The sequence below is a fragment of the Triturus cristatus genome, chromosome 4_2, assembly GCF_964204655.1.
Source record: "Triturus cristatus chromosome 4_2, aTriCri1.1, whole genome shotgun sequence".
Taxonomy (NCBI): Eukaryota; Metazoa; Chordata; class Amphibia; order Caudata; family Salamandridae; genus Triturus; species Triturus cristatus.
In genome coordinates this window covers 210,352,082-210,365,333 of record NC_140586.1, presented here as the reverse complement: position 1 = coordinate 210,365,333, position 13,252 = coordinate 210,352,082, and the positions used below count along the sequence as shown (strand labels likewise).

The 13,252-nt window shown below is 48.9% G+C and overlaps 1 protein-coding gene across 1 annotated transcript in view; it reads right to left on the bottom strand.

Annotated features, from left to right (window-relative positions):
- Nucleotides 1-13,252, bottom strand: part of MEI1 (meiotic double-stranded break formation protein 1) — a 2,222,673-nt gene that overhangs the window by 1,284,450 nt on the left and 924,971 nt on the right. The window lies entirely within an intron of this gene.

The window sequence follows — 13,252 nt, the reverse complement described above, 5'->3', positions numbered from 1 at the left end:
TCATCCTCTTCGTCGTCATAATCTTCATCATCTTCCTGCACATATGTTTCAAGGAGATGAGAAGGAGTAAGCGGTGAAATAGTGCTATACTCCTGTCTTTGAAACGTTTTGAGTTGAAAATTCCTAGATGAGATAGGCGTTGAGTGAGTTGGAGCAACAATCACAGCCGGTGCCGTAGACTGAACAGGTAAGATCACCGTCGATGGAATTGTCATCGACGGGCTCTACGTCGATGGACTTTTCGTCGACGGCCTTTTAGTCAATGTTGTCGACAGGATCGTCGCCGACGGGGTCATCGTCGACGGGATCGTCGTCGATGCAGACGTCGACAGGATGGTCGTCGATGGAGTCGTCGACAGGGCAGTTGATAACTGCATCTTCGTCGACGACGGTGTTCGTCGACGGTATCGTCTTCGACGTGGATTTCGACGCTGACGTCGTCTACGAGGTCTTCGTAGACGATCCCTCGACGACGGTCTTCTTAGAAAGGATAGTAATCCTTGTCGACAGTATAGGAGAGGTTATAGACGTCGTCGAGACAGTCTCCGTCGACGACGGAGCAGAAGAAGTGACAGAAATCGTCGACGAAGGAGGTAAAACCAGAGATTTTGAATGGCTTTTACTCACGATTTTTGAGGACGCCTTCTTAGTCCTTCAGAGCAGAGGACTGAGGAGACTGCGCTGACCCAGAGGAGATGAAAGGAGACCTCTGTGAAGGGTCAGAAGTAGAGTGAGAAGTTTTGTGGTGTTTCCTCCCCTCACTAGAAGAGCTGTCCTGGGATCTAGCTCGTTTGCTAGAAGTGGAGGCTCTGTCATCCTCTGCCGAAAAGGATTTGAGCCACAACAGCACTCTTGCCTCCTTATCCCTAAGGGTCTTAGTAGGGAAGGTACGGCAGATTTTGCAATCTCTCGCCTCATGGTTAGGGTAGAGGCAGTAGATACAGTCCTTATGTTGATCATCAACATGGACTCTCTTCTTTGCGCAGGTTCTGCAGGGTTTGAATAACGCTTTCTTGTCAGACATCATAGAACACGGGTACTCATAGTACGGCCCGCGGGCCGCTGGCGGCCCGCCCGGCCTTCCTTGGCGGCCCGCGGACCTTGTTGCCGTACGAGTCCTTCCTGATACGTTTTAACACGGAAGATGGCCGCAGGAGCATACCTAGTGAATACGTATTCAATACGTGTTCACAACGTTTGCTCCTGCGACCATCTTCTCTGCTTACGCTTGCCTCCGATTGGCCAGAGCCTCTGTGACGTCACACCCGGCACGAAGCACAGGCCCTTTAAAAGTCAGCTGTAACTAGCGCTTGTACAGCTGACTTTTAAAGGACCTTTTATGAAGCTTCCTGTGTCCGTGGTGACGACGTCGACGTCCTCGCAGCCCTGGGGAATCTTCACTGCAGGCGGAAAACCTTCAGCGTCACTTTAACTACAGGTAAGTGTAACGGTGGTACTATGGGTCACAGACATTGTTGCCAATTATGCTTAATTTATTACCACTATTATAATTAACATGTCACCTTTTCCTTTTGTAATCATCGTATTTTGTTTGCTTTTGATGCATGCACAATTGTCACTGTTGCCTCATGTAACGTAACGTTTGCTTTTGTAACATGCCCATTAGTAATTTTCTCCTCATGTATCAGTACTGTTCCTATTGTGAATGTGAGAAGTTGGCCTGATGTATGATGTCACTAGTTCTAGTGTACACCTTATATCAGTCCAAATACCCTTATGGTGATTGGTTGTAAAGTCAACCTTATAGACCAGCTATCCTAGTGGTAGCATGGACAAGAGCAGTCTTAGACTAAACTCTGAATGGCATGTGAAGCCAGCTGTGATACCATATATAATCCCTTGAATACCAAATGAAAGGACACCACAACAGATATATATATAAAATAAAGTGTATTTATTCTAAGCAAACCCTCAGCACTCTTTATGAGATTAGAGGTAAGTACAACACAGTCTTATTTATGCATACATTAAGTCACACAGGTAAGTAATACAGTTAGGCCCTAGGGGCCACGCAAACCATATATTAAGTAAGTGGTATAAGGACCACTGTCACGGAAATAGAATAGGCCTAGGCCTAGGGAATCGCTGGGGCTACACTACACTAGCGTTAGTTAGGAAGTGGGAGGCCCACGGGATTCGTGTGCAGAGTGGAAACACTCACGCGTAATGCGTAAAAGTCAATAGCAATAGTACAGTTTAGAAAACGGTAGATTTAGGACACTTCCGGAGTAGCTAGGAAGTTGAGACTTGAAAACTAGACACTAGGATAGTCACTATCCTGATGAGCACCGGAGTACCCAAGTTACCTAGCCCACAGGCTGCGGGTGCATAGGGGTGAAGATGCGTCGTTTTCGTCGTCGACTCCTATGGATGCCTGAAGAAAGATGCTGACAGGCAGTCAGTGAAGAGTGTCCGGTGGATCCCAAGGCTGGGATCAAGAAGAGAAGAAACCTGCAAGCAGAAGGGACAGAGTCAAGGTCACTAGCCAGTGACCACGTGGAACCAGGAAGGAACCAGGCGATGTCGTGAAGAGTTGCAGGTGAAGGTGAAGCTTGTCGCTGCAGCCAGGAGGACCAGGAAGCGTCGAGGACGACCAGGACCAGGAGGTGAGCTGTCCCACGAAGGCTCTTGCTGTCGGCGGCGTCGAAGTTGGACTAGGACTCACCAAGCCTTGGCAAGCGGAACCCACGAAGAACGAAGGACTTGCTTCTGGTGCAGACCAGGAAGGTCTGGGGTGCTTCTTCTTTGCAGAGAAGCGGGAGCCAGTCTGGAGGAGCCAAACCAGCGCAGAAGATTTCAGGGTGCGTCGTCACAGAGGCCACTAGCCAGCGGGCAAGCAACCGGACAGACGCGGCAAGCAGGAAAATGCTGAAGGGCCCCACGCAGGACTCGTGGAGTGTGGGGGGCTGATCTTCGGTGCAGATGGTGCTTGGGGTTGGGGCTTCTCAATCCCCGGTGCACAACTTCGAGGGTACCTCAGAAGCTGCGCTGTAAGTTACTAGCCACTTTTTCCAGGTAGCCGGTCCCACGTCGCTCGTCGCCTCCACGGATCTCAGCTCTGCTGCAGATGTGGATGAGGGTCGGAGAAGTCTGGAAGTCAAGGCTCTGGTCGGGCTCTGCAGTCGGTTCCTCGTAGAACGGTCGCAAAGCAAAGGGTAGTCTCTTGATGGTGCCTGTTTGCACAGGGTAGCCACTCCTTGGCTACAAGGGAGATTCTTCAGTCTTCTTCTTTCGTCGAATGTCGAAGGTCCAGAGTTTCTGTTCAGTTTTGCAGGTTCAGGATAATCTAAAGTCTTGAGGCCCAACTCCCACTCTTATACTAATCTGGGGGGCTGGGATACCTGCTAGGTCACGCCTTATGGGTGGGACCTGGGAGGGGGTGGTTACACCCACTTCCCTTTGTCCAGTTTCGCGCCAGAGCTGGGGCTGGAGTGCCCCAGCGCCGGTTTGAACTGGACTATGCAAGGAACACCTTGTGTGCCCCAGGCATGTCTCATTCCTTTCAGCCCACCCTGCCCCAATACACTAAAGGCTGTCTGGGGAGGTGCTAGCACCTCCCCAAGCAGGAAACCTATTGTCCAGGCCTCCCTGGCTGGGATCACTCCCAGCTGCAGGAGGTCAGACTTGTGTCGTGGCAGCAGCATCCATTTTGTGATGCTGAGGCTTTGGTCAGAGGCTAACAGTTGAAGTATGATTTTAACATGTCTTTCCCTCTAGAAGGGGGGAATAATATTCTCATGTCCAGAAATGGCATGGGGGTATTATTCCCTAGTGTTAGACACCTTACACGACATGTTTTGATAAAGCCAAACCATAGTTACCATAACCGTCTAAGATTATAAGGCACTTTAAGAGTATATGGTAGGCTATATCATAGAACAGCTATAAGGACAAGGTTCCGAAAGCTGCAGACAGGCTCAGCTCAGGCTAGAGCACCATCTCACATGTTACCAAGCACTCTGCCTCCAGGATTGTTAAGGCCTGCCATAGGAGTGACTGATAGGTACACATGTGTCTATATGTAAGTTAGGTATAGGAATACTACACCTAAGCAAGGGGTGATTACACGACCTTGCCCCAGCTGAGTGATCAGCCAGTTGTGTCAAAATGGAAGGCCAGGCAAGGGGTGGCATAATACATGCAGCAGCCCCTGGTAGGCCTAGGGTACACCTATGCCCTGGGTACCTAGGGTACACTGTTCAGGGGCCAATAAGGTGATCCTATCCAAATGGGTTATGCACCTAAAGTACATAGTATTAATTTAGAGAGAGAACAGCAGGGCTGTGGGTCTGATTAGCAGGCCTACAGCCACATCTAAGTCGAAAACCAGAAAAGCAAAAGCAAAAAGTGGGGGTGAACATAGAAAGCAGACCCTACTCTCCTACACAACCCCCCCCGAAACTTAGGGACATTAAACTAACCTTGACCAGTTGAGTCTTCATGTTCTAAGTGGAAATATCTGGAGAGTCCATCTGCATTGGCATGGTCAGTCTCAGGTCTATGTTCCACTGTGAAGTCCATCCCCTGTAGGGAAATGGACCACCTAAGAAGTTTGGGATTTTCACCCTTCATCTGATTTAGCCACAAGAGGGGCTTATGGTCTGTCTGAATCTTGAAGTGAGTGCCAAACAAGTATGGCCTCAGCTTCTTCAGGGCCCAAACCACAGCAAAGGCCTCCCTCTCAATAGCTGACCAACGTTTCTCTCTAGGGGTCAGCCTTCTACTTATAAAAGCAATGGGCTGGTCTTGACCATCTACATTCAGTTGTGAAAGAACAGCTCCCACACCTAACTCAGAAGCATCTGTCTGGACAATGAACTCTTTGGAGTAGTCTGGACTTTTCAGAATAGGTGCACTGCACATGGCCTGTTTCAGGTCATCAAATGCTTTTTGACAGCTTACTGTCCACTGAACTTTCTTTGGCATCTTCTTGAAGGTCAAGTCATTAAGTGGTGTCACTATGGACCCATAGTTCTTAACAAACTTTCTGTAGTACCCAGTCAGGCCCAAGAAAGCTCTGACCTGAGTCTGGGTAGTTGGAGGAGCCCAGTCCTTTATGGTCTGGATCTTGCTCTCCAGTGGTTGAACCTGACCCCCACCAACTAGGTGGCCCAGGTATACAACCTTGCTCTGCCCTATCTGGCACTTAGTGGCCTTGATAGTGAGGCCTGCCTTTTGCAGGGCCTCTAAAACATTCCTCAGGTGGACCAGGTGATCCTCCCAGGTGGAGCTAAAGACAGCAATATCATCAAGATAAGCTGCACAATAATCATCCAACCCAGTAAGGACTTGATTCACCAGCCTTTGGAAAGTGGCAGGTGCATTCTTCAAACCAAAGGGCATTACCACAAATTGATAATGTCCTCCTGGGGTCGAGAAAGCAGTTTTGGCCTTTGCACTCTCAGCTAGTCTGATTTGCCAGTAGCCTACTGTTAGGTCAAATGTGCTCAAAAACTTAGCAGCTGCCAGTCTGTCAATGAGCTCATCTGCCCTAGGTATTGGGTGGGCATCTGTCCTAGTGACAGCATTGAGACCTCTGTAATCCACGCAAAACCTCATCTCTCTCTTACCATCTTGGGTGTGAGGTTTTGGCACAAGGACTACAGGACTAGCCCAAGGGCTCTCTGAAGGTTCAATGACTCCCAGCTCCAACATCTTTTGTACCTCAACTTTTATGCAGTCCCTGACATGGTCAGGTTGCCTGTAGATTTTACTCTTCACAGGCAGACTGTCACCAGTGTCCACCTCATGGGTGCACCAGTTTGTCTGACTTGGGGTCAGAGAGAACATATGTCTGTAGGATTGCAGAACTTGTCTGCAGTCCTGTTGCTGATGGACAGTGAGGCTGTCAGAAAAGACCACACCATCAACTGAGCCATCATCAGGGTTCTGAGTCAACAGGTCTGGGAGAGGGTCACTCTCTTCCTCCTGCCCCTCATCTGTAGCCATGAGTAGCCCCATGTCTGCCCTGTCAACATATGCCTTCAATCTGTTGACATGAAGCACCCTGTGGGGGCTTCTGGGAGTCCCAAGGTCCACCAAGTAGGTGACTTCTCCCTTTTTCTCAACAATAGTGTGGGGTCCAGACCATTTGTCTTGGAGTGCTGCTGGGGCCACTGGCTCCAACACCCACACTTTCTGTCCTGGCTGGTAAACAGTCAGTACAGCCTTTTGGTCATGCCAAGCTTTTTGGAGTTCTTGGCTTGCCTCAAGGTTTTTAGAAGCCTTCTTCATATACTCTGCCATCCTGGAGCGGAGACCAAGTACATAATCCACTATGTCTAGTTTGGGTTGTCTGAGAGGTCTCTCCCATCCTTCCTTCACCAAACACAGGGGTCCTCTTACAGGATGCCCAAACAAAAGCTCAAAAGGGCTGTAGCCAACCCCCTTTTGTGGGACCTCTCTGTAAGCAAACAGAAGGCAGGGTAAAAGGATGTCCCATCTTCGCCTAAGCTTGTCTGGTAATCCTTTTATCATTCCCTTTAGGGTCTTGTTGAATCTCTCAACAAGCCCATTGCACTGTGGGTGATAGGGTGTGGTGAACTTATAGTTAACACCACACTCCTTCCACATTGCAGTCAAGTATCCTGACATAAAGTTGGTACCTCTGTCAGAAATGACCTCCTTTGGAAAGCCCACTCTGGAGAATACTCCAAGCAGGGCCCTTGCCACAACAGGAGCTGTTGTGGTCCTCAGGGGAATTGCTTCTGGGTACCTGGTGGCATGGTCCACTATCACCAGTATGAATCTGTGCCCAGATGCTGTTTGTGGGTCCATTGGTCCTACAATATCTATGCCCACTCTTTCAAAGGGGACCCCCACCACAGGTAGTGGTATGAGGGGGGCCTTTGTGGTGCCACCTGATTTGCCACTGGCTTGGCAGGTGACACAGGAGCGACAAAACTCCTTAGTATCTTCTGACATATGGGGCCAGTGAAAGTGAGGGACAAGCCTGTCCCAAGTCTTGTTCTGGCCTAAATGTCCTGCAAGGGGAATATCATGGGCCAAGGTTAGAAGGAAGCCTCTGAACTTCAGTGGTATGACCAACCTCCTGGATGCACCAGGCTTGGGGTCTCTAGCCTCTGAATACAGTAGCCCTTCATCCCAATACACTCTATGGGTACCTTGAGAATTCCCTGCAGCCTCAGCAGCAGCCAGCTGTCTGAGGGGTTCAAGAGAGGGGCAGTCTAATTGAGCCTGCCTCAGATCTGCCCTTGAAGGTCCCCCTGTCCCAAGAAACTCAACCTGATCAGGTTCAAGTTCTTCTAGGACAGTTCCTTCAGGGCTCTCAGAATCATCCTCCTGGGAGGGCTGATCCACCACCTGAGGCAGGGGGGAAGGCACAGCCTTAACCCTACTGCTCTTTCTCTTGGGTTGTGACTGGTCCATAGATCCGGATCCAGCACTTGTTCAGTGTTGCACTTTTTGGCCTGTGACCTGGTCACAGCAAGGACATGTGCATCTATCCCCAGCATTTCTGCATGGGTCCTATACTCCACTTCAGACCAAACTGAAGTTTCAAGATCATTGCCCAGTAAACACTCTACAGGAAGGTCTGAACTAACAACAACTTTCTTGAGGCCAGTTACCCCTCCCCAGGAGAAGTTAACAATAGCCACACTATGGGAGGTAGTGGCATTGCTAGCGTTGGTCACTAGGTAATTCTCACCTAGTATGATCTGTCCAGGGTCCACAAAAGCAGGTGTCACCATTGTGACACTAGCTCCAGTGTCCCTGTAGGCCTGAGCCATTCTTTGGTTGATAAAAGGTGTCTGTCTGTACTTGCCCAGGTTACTGGGGCCTACAGTAGAGGACAAAGCTAAGTCCCCATCACAGATCAGAACAGCCTGAGTAGGTACTCTGACTAGGCCAGAATCCTCCTCAGTTCCCAGGGTTAACCCTACTACACCCTTTTGCTGGGAACCACCACTTACAGCTGAACTAGGGGGTACAGTTGCCTTAGGGGCAATGGTGGCTGGGGGCTTATCCTTTTTGGTGCACTCACTAAACCAATGTGAGTTGGACTTACAATAGTTGCACCATGGTTTCTTTTGGCCATCTTTCTTCTTATCCTTTTTGGAACCACCCTCCCCCTGAGCCTTTTGGGGGTCTGGTGAAGACTTCTGGTCTTTTTGTTTCTGCTCATTACCCTTCTGGTCTGCCTTTTTCTGATCACCGCCCTGGTTCTGGTTTTTCTGCTTAACTCTAGTCCTGACCCATCTATCTGCCTTCTTTCCCAATTCTTGGGGAGAAGTCAGATCAGAATCAATCAGGTGTTGATGCAATAGCTGGTTTTGACAGTTGTTAAGTATTTGCTCTCTCATGATCAAATTATACAATCCTGTATAGTCCTTAACCTTACTTCCCATTAGCCAGCCTTCCAGAGCCTTAGTGGCACAATCTACAAAGTCAGTCCAGTCCTGAGTCTGTGTCTTCTGGGTATCCCTGAACAACAACCTGTATTGTTCAGTGGTTAGGCCAAACCCACCAATCAGAGCACTCTTCAGGACAGTGTAATTATCTGCATCCTCATCACTAACTGTGAGGAGCTTGTCTCTTCCTTTCTCAGAGAAGGAGAGCCACAAGATAGCTGCCCACTGACTTTGGGGTACCTGCTGTACTTTGCAAGCTCTCTCCAAAGCAGTTATCCATTTGTGGATGTCATCCCCACACTTGTAGGGAGGGACAATCTTGCTCAGGTTTCTATTGTCATAGTGCCTGTCTCTATCTCTAGGAATGTTGCTGCCACCAGTGGGTTCTAACCCACTTAACTTTTGTTCTCTAGCCAGAGCAAGCTTCTCTTTGGCAAGGGCAAGTTCTTCCCTCTGAATCCTCAGATTAGCCTCCCTCATTCTGGCTGCATGCTCCTTTCTCTCAGGTGAAGTCATTCCCCTGTGAGAGGAAGCATTAGAGATGCTAGAGACATGGGAGTGGATGGATTCCCTTGAAGGGGATCTGTCCCTCCTGTTTCTCTCTGTAAGCCTACTTGTGGGTCTGTATGGGGGGACCCCATGCAAACTCCCATGTAAACTTAGGTTAGCCTGGCTAAGTCTTCCTACTTGGCCCTGGCTGTCTACCTCTCCATCTGAAGCCCCATATGACTCCTCTGTGGTGGGTAGACCCTCCTCTGTGCCTAGGGCACCTGCCTGAGATGCCCTATGAGCATCATACTCCTCTAGGAGTTGTCTTAACTGAAGGAGGGTAGGGTTTGCACCCTGTTTTATTCCTCTGGAGGTACACAAGTGTCTCATCTCCTGGAATGTTAAGGTATCATATCTAGAGGGGATCTTTTGCAGACCTGATCCTCCTGAGAGAGCATCTACTTGATCTACTCTCAGAGACATGATCTAGTGAGGGTGTGGTGTGTGCACCTACCTACACTAGTTGTATCTACTAAACCTCTCTAGTAGTTGTAGTCAGGGTGTGTTACTCCTTCAACCTACAACTACAAAGTCCAGTAGGACTTAAGTATAATAATCTATGTTATATGTACCTAGACAATATCTGTGTGATCTTTCAATTTAGTATCTCAAGATTACAATGGTATTACAACAGCAAGCTCAGATCCCAACCGCTGCTCACCAATGTGAGAAGTTGGCCTGATGTATGATGTCACTAGTTCTAGTGTACACCTTATATCAGTCCAAATACCCTTATGGTGATTGGTTGTAAAGTCAACCTTATAGACCAGCTATCCCAGTGGTAGCATGGACAAGAGCAGTCTTAGGCTAAACTCTGAATGGCATGTGAAGCCAGCTGTGATACCATATATAATCCCTTGAATACCAAATGAAAGGACACCACAACAGATATATATATAAAATAAAGTGTATTTATTCTAAGCAAACCCTCAGCACTCTTTATGAGATTAGAGGAAAGTACAACACAGTCTTATTTATGCATACATTAAGTCACACAGGTAAGTAATACAGTTAGGCCCTAGGGGCCACGCAAACCATATATTAAGTAAGTGGTATAAGGACCACTGTCACGGAAATAGAATAGGCCTAGGCCTAGGGAATCGCTGGGGCTACACTACACTAGCGTTAGTTAGGAAGTGGGAGGCCCACGGGATTCGTGTGCAGAGTGGAAACACTCACGCGTAATGCGTAAAAGTCAATAGCAATAGTACAGTTTAGAAAACGGTAGATTTAGGACACTTCCGGAGTAGCTAGGAAGTTGAGACTTGAAAACTAGACACTAGGATAGTCACTATCCTGATGAGCACCGGAGTACCCAAGTTACCTAGCCCACAGGCTGCGGGTGCATAGGGGTGAAGATGCGTCGTTTTCGTCGTCGACTCCTATGGATGCCTGAAGAAAGATGCTGACAGGCAGTCAGTGAAGAGTGTCCGGTGGATCCCAAGGCTGGGATCAAGAAGAGAAGAAACCTGCAAGCAGAAGGGACAGAGTCAAGGTCACTAGCCAGTGACCACGTGGAACCAGGAAGGAACCAGGCGATGTCGTGAAGAGTTGCAGGTGAAGGTGAAGCTTGTCGCTGCAGCCAGGAGGACCAGGAAGCGTCGAGGATGACCAGGACCAGGAGGCGAGCTGTCCCACGAAGGCTCTTGCTGTCGGCGGCGTCGAAGTTGGACTAGGACTCACCAAGCCTTGGCAAGCGGAACCCACGAAGAACGAAGGACTTGCTTCTGGTGCAGACCAGGAAGGTCTGGGGTGCTTCTTCTTTGCAGAGAAGCGGGAGCCAGTCTGGAGGAGCCAAACCAGCGCAGAAGATTTCAGGGTGCGTCGTCACAGAGGCCACTAGCCAGCGGGCAAGCAACCGGACAGACGCGGCAAGCAGGAAAATGCTGAAGGGCCCCACGCAGGACTCGTGGAGTGTGGGGGGCTGATCTTCGGTGCAGATGGTGCTTGGGGTTGGGGCTTCTCAATCCCCGGTGCACAACTTCGAGGGTACCTCAGAAGCTGCGCTGTAAGTTACTAGCCACTTTTTCCAGGTAGCCGGTCCCACGTCGCTCGTCGCCTCCACGGATCTCAGCTCTGCTGCAGATGTGGATGAGGGTCGGAGAAGTCTGGAAGTCAAGGCTCTGGTCGGGCTCTGCAGTCGGTTCCTCGTAGAACGGTCGCAAAGCAAAGGGTAGTCTCTTGATGGTGCCTGTTTGCACAGGGTAGCCACTCCTTGGCTACAAGGGAGATTCTTCAGTCTTCTTCTTTCGTCGAATGTCGAAGGTCCAGAGTTTCTGTTCAGTTTTGCAGGTTCAGGATAATCTAAAGTCTTGAGGCCCAACTCCCACGCTTATACTAATCTGGGGGGCTGGGATACCTGCTAGGTCACGCCTTATGGGTGGGACCTGGGAGGGGGTGGTTACACCCACTTCCCTTTGTCCAGTTTCGCGCCAGAGCTGGGGCTGGAGTGCCCCAGCGCCGGTTTGAACTGGACTATGCAAGGAACACCTTGTGTGCCCCAGGCATGTCTCATTCCTTTCAGCCCACCCTGCCCCAATACACTAAAGGCTGTCTGGGGAGGTGCTAGCACCTCCCCAAGCAGGAAACCTATTGTCCAGGCCTCCCTGGCTGGGATCACTCCCAGCTGCAGGAGGTCAGACTTGTGTCGTGGCAGCAGCATCCATTTTGTGATGCTGAGGCTTTGGTCAGAGGCTAACAGTTGAAGTATGATTTTAACATGTCTTTCCCTCTAGAAGGGGGGAATAATATTCTCATGTCCAGAAATGGCATGGGGGTATTATTCCCTAGTGTTAGACACCTTACACGACATGTTTTGATAAAGCCAAACCATAGTTACCATAACCGTCTAAGATTATAAGGCACTTTAAGAGTATATGGTAGGCTATATCATAGAACAGCTATAAGGACAAGGTTCCGAAAGCTGCAGACAGGCTCAGCTCAGGCTAGAGCACCATCTCACATGTTACCAAGCACTCTGCCTCCAGGATTGTTAAGGCCTGCCATAGGAGTGACTGATAGGTACACATGTGTCTATATGTAAGTTAGGTATAGGAATACTACACCTAAGCAAGGGGTGATTACACGACCTTGCCCCAGCTGAGTGATCAGCCAGTTGTGTCAAAATGGAAGGCCAGGCCAGGGGTGGCATAATACATGCTGCAGCCCCTGGTAGGCCTAGGGTACACCTATGCCCTGGGTACCTAGGGTACACTGTACAGGGGCCAATAAGGTTATCCTATCCAAATGGGTTATGCACCTAAAGTACATAGTATTAATTTAGAGAGAGAACAGCAGGGCTGTGGGTCTGATTAGCAGGCCCACAGCCACATATAAGTCGAAAACCAGTAAAGCAAAAGCAAAAAGTGGGGGTGAACATAGAAAGCAGACCCTACTCTCCTACAGTGAACAAAAAGAAATCACTCGTCATGAGCTGCGCTGTCCTCCTCTGAAGCTGCGCCCCCCCTTTCCCCTGCCCTCTGTGTGATCTCTCCGGGGCCTCTAGGTATGCTTAAAGTCCCCCTTAATGGACTCGGTGCCTTCCGCCTGTTCACAGCAAGACAGTGGCTTCCACGGCTTGGTGACATTTTGAACTTGATAAAATCTCATCTAATGTTCACAAAAGATGTGGCACGTCACTTCTTATGATATTATTGGGGTACAATTTCAAGTGGCGTCAGATGGTGGGATATTACATCGGCAGAGCTCACGTGAATTTAAAGGACATGTCATCTCCTCTCAGGTCTGCTATTTCAATGACTGCAGTGAAATAACGTTACGTCTAGGGCACGACCAAATATTCTGTTTAAAAAAAAAATGCATTTTGATCTAAGACAGCTGACGGGAATGTACTTTCTACCTGCTTGTGTGTGTCAGCATCAGTGACTCTGCAAGCTGAATACTATAATAAAGGCATTGTTGATTTGGTCATTATTCAGTTATAAATCAAATATTTTTATACTTGTTGACCTGAAATAGCAGTTTACCATTAACCCGACCATTAAAGTGGGCAGTTCTTAGATTTAATTTACTGTCTGTGAGCAGTTTTTTACCTTTTTTTTCCCCCTGTTATGAACCTTCTGAGAGTTCAATAACTGAAAGCCATAATCCTGCTGTGTCAATTGTGTCATTGCCTTAAATTAGATAGTTTCAATAAAATATTTATTGCTGCTTATATGGTGCACTTGTGTCACTCAGGGCAGGACTGGCTATACCGGGAATTCAATACAATAGAAAAGCATTGAGTCTGGGTGGGACGGTGGTAGGCATGCCGGCTGTGAGTATCCTCTCTCTTTCTCCCCGCCTGTCTC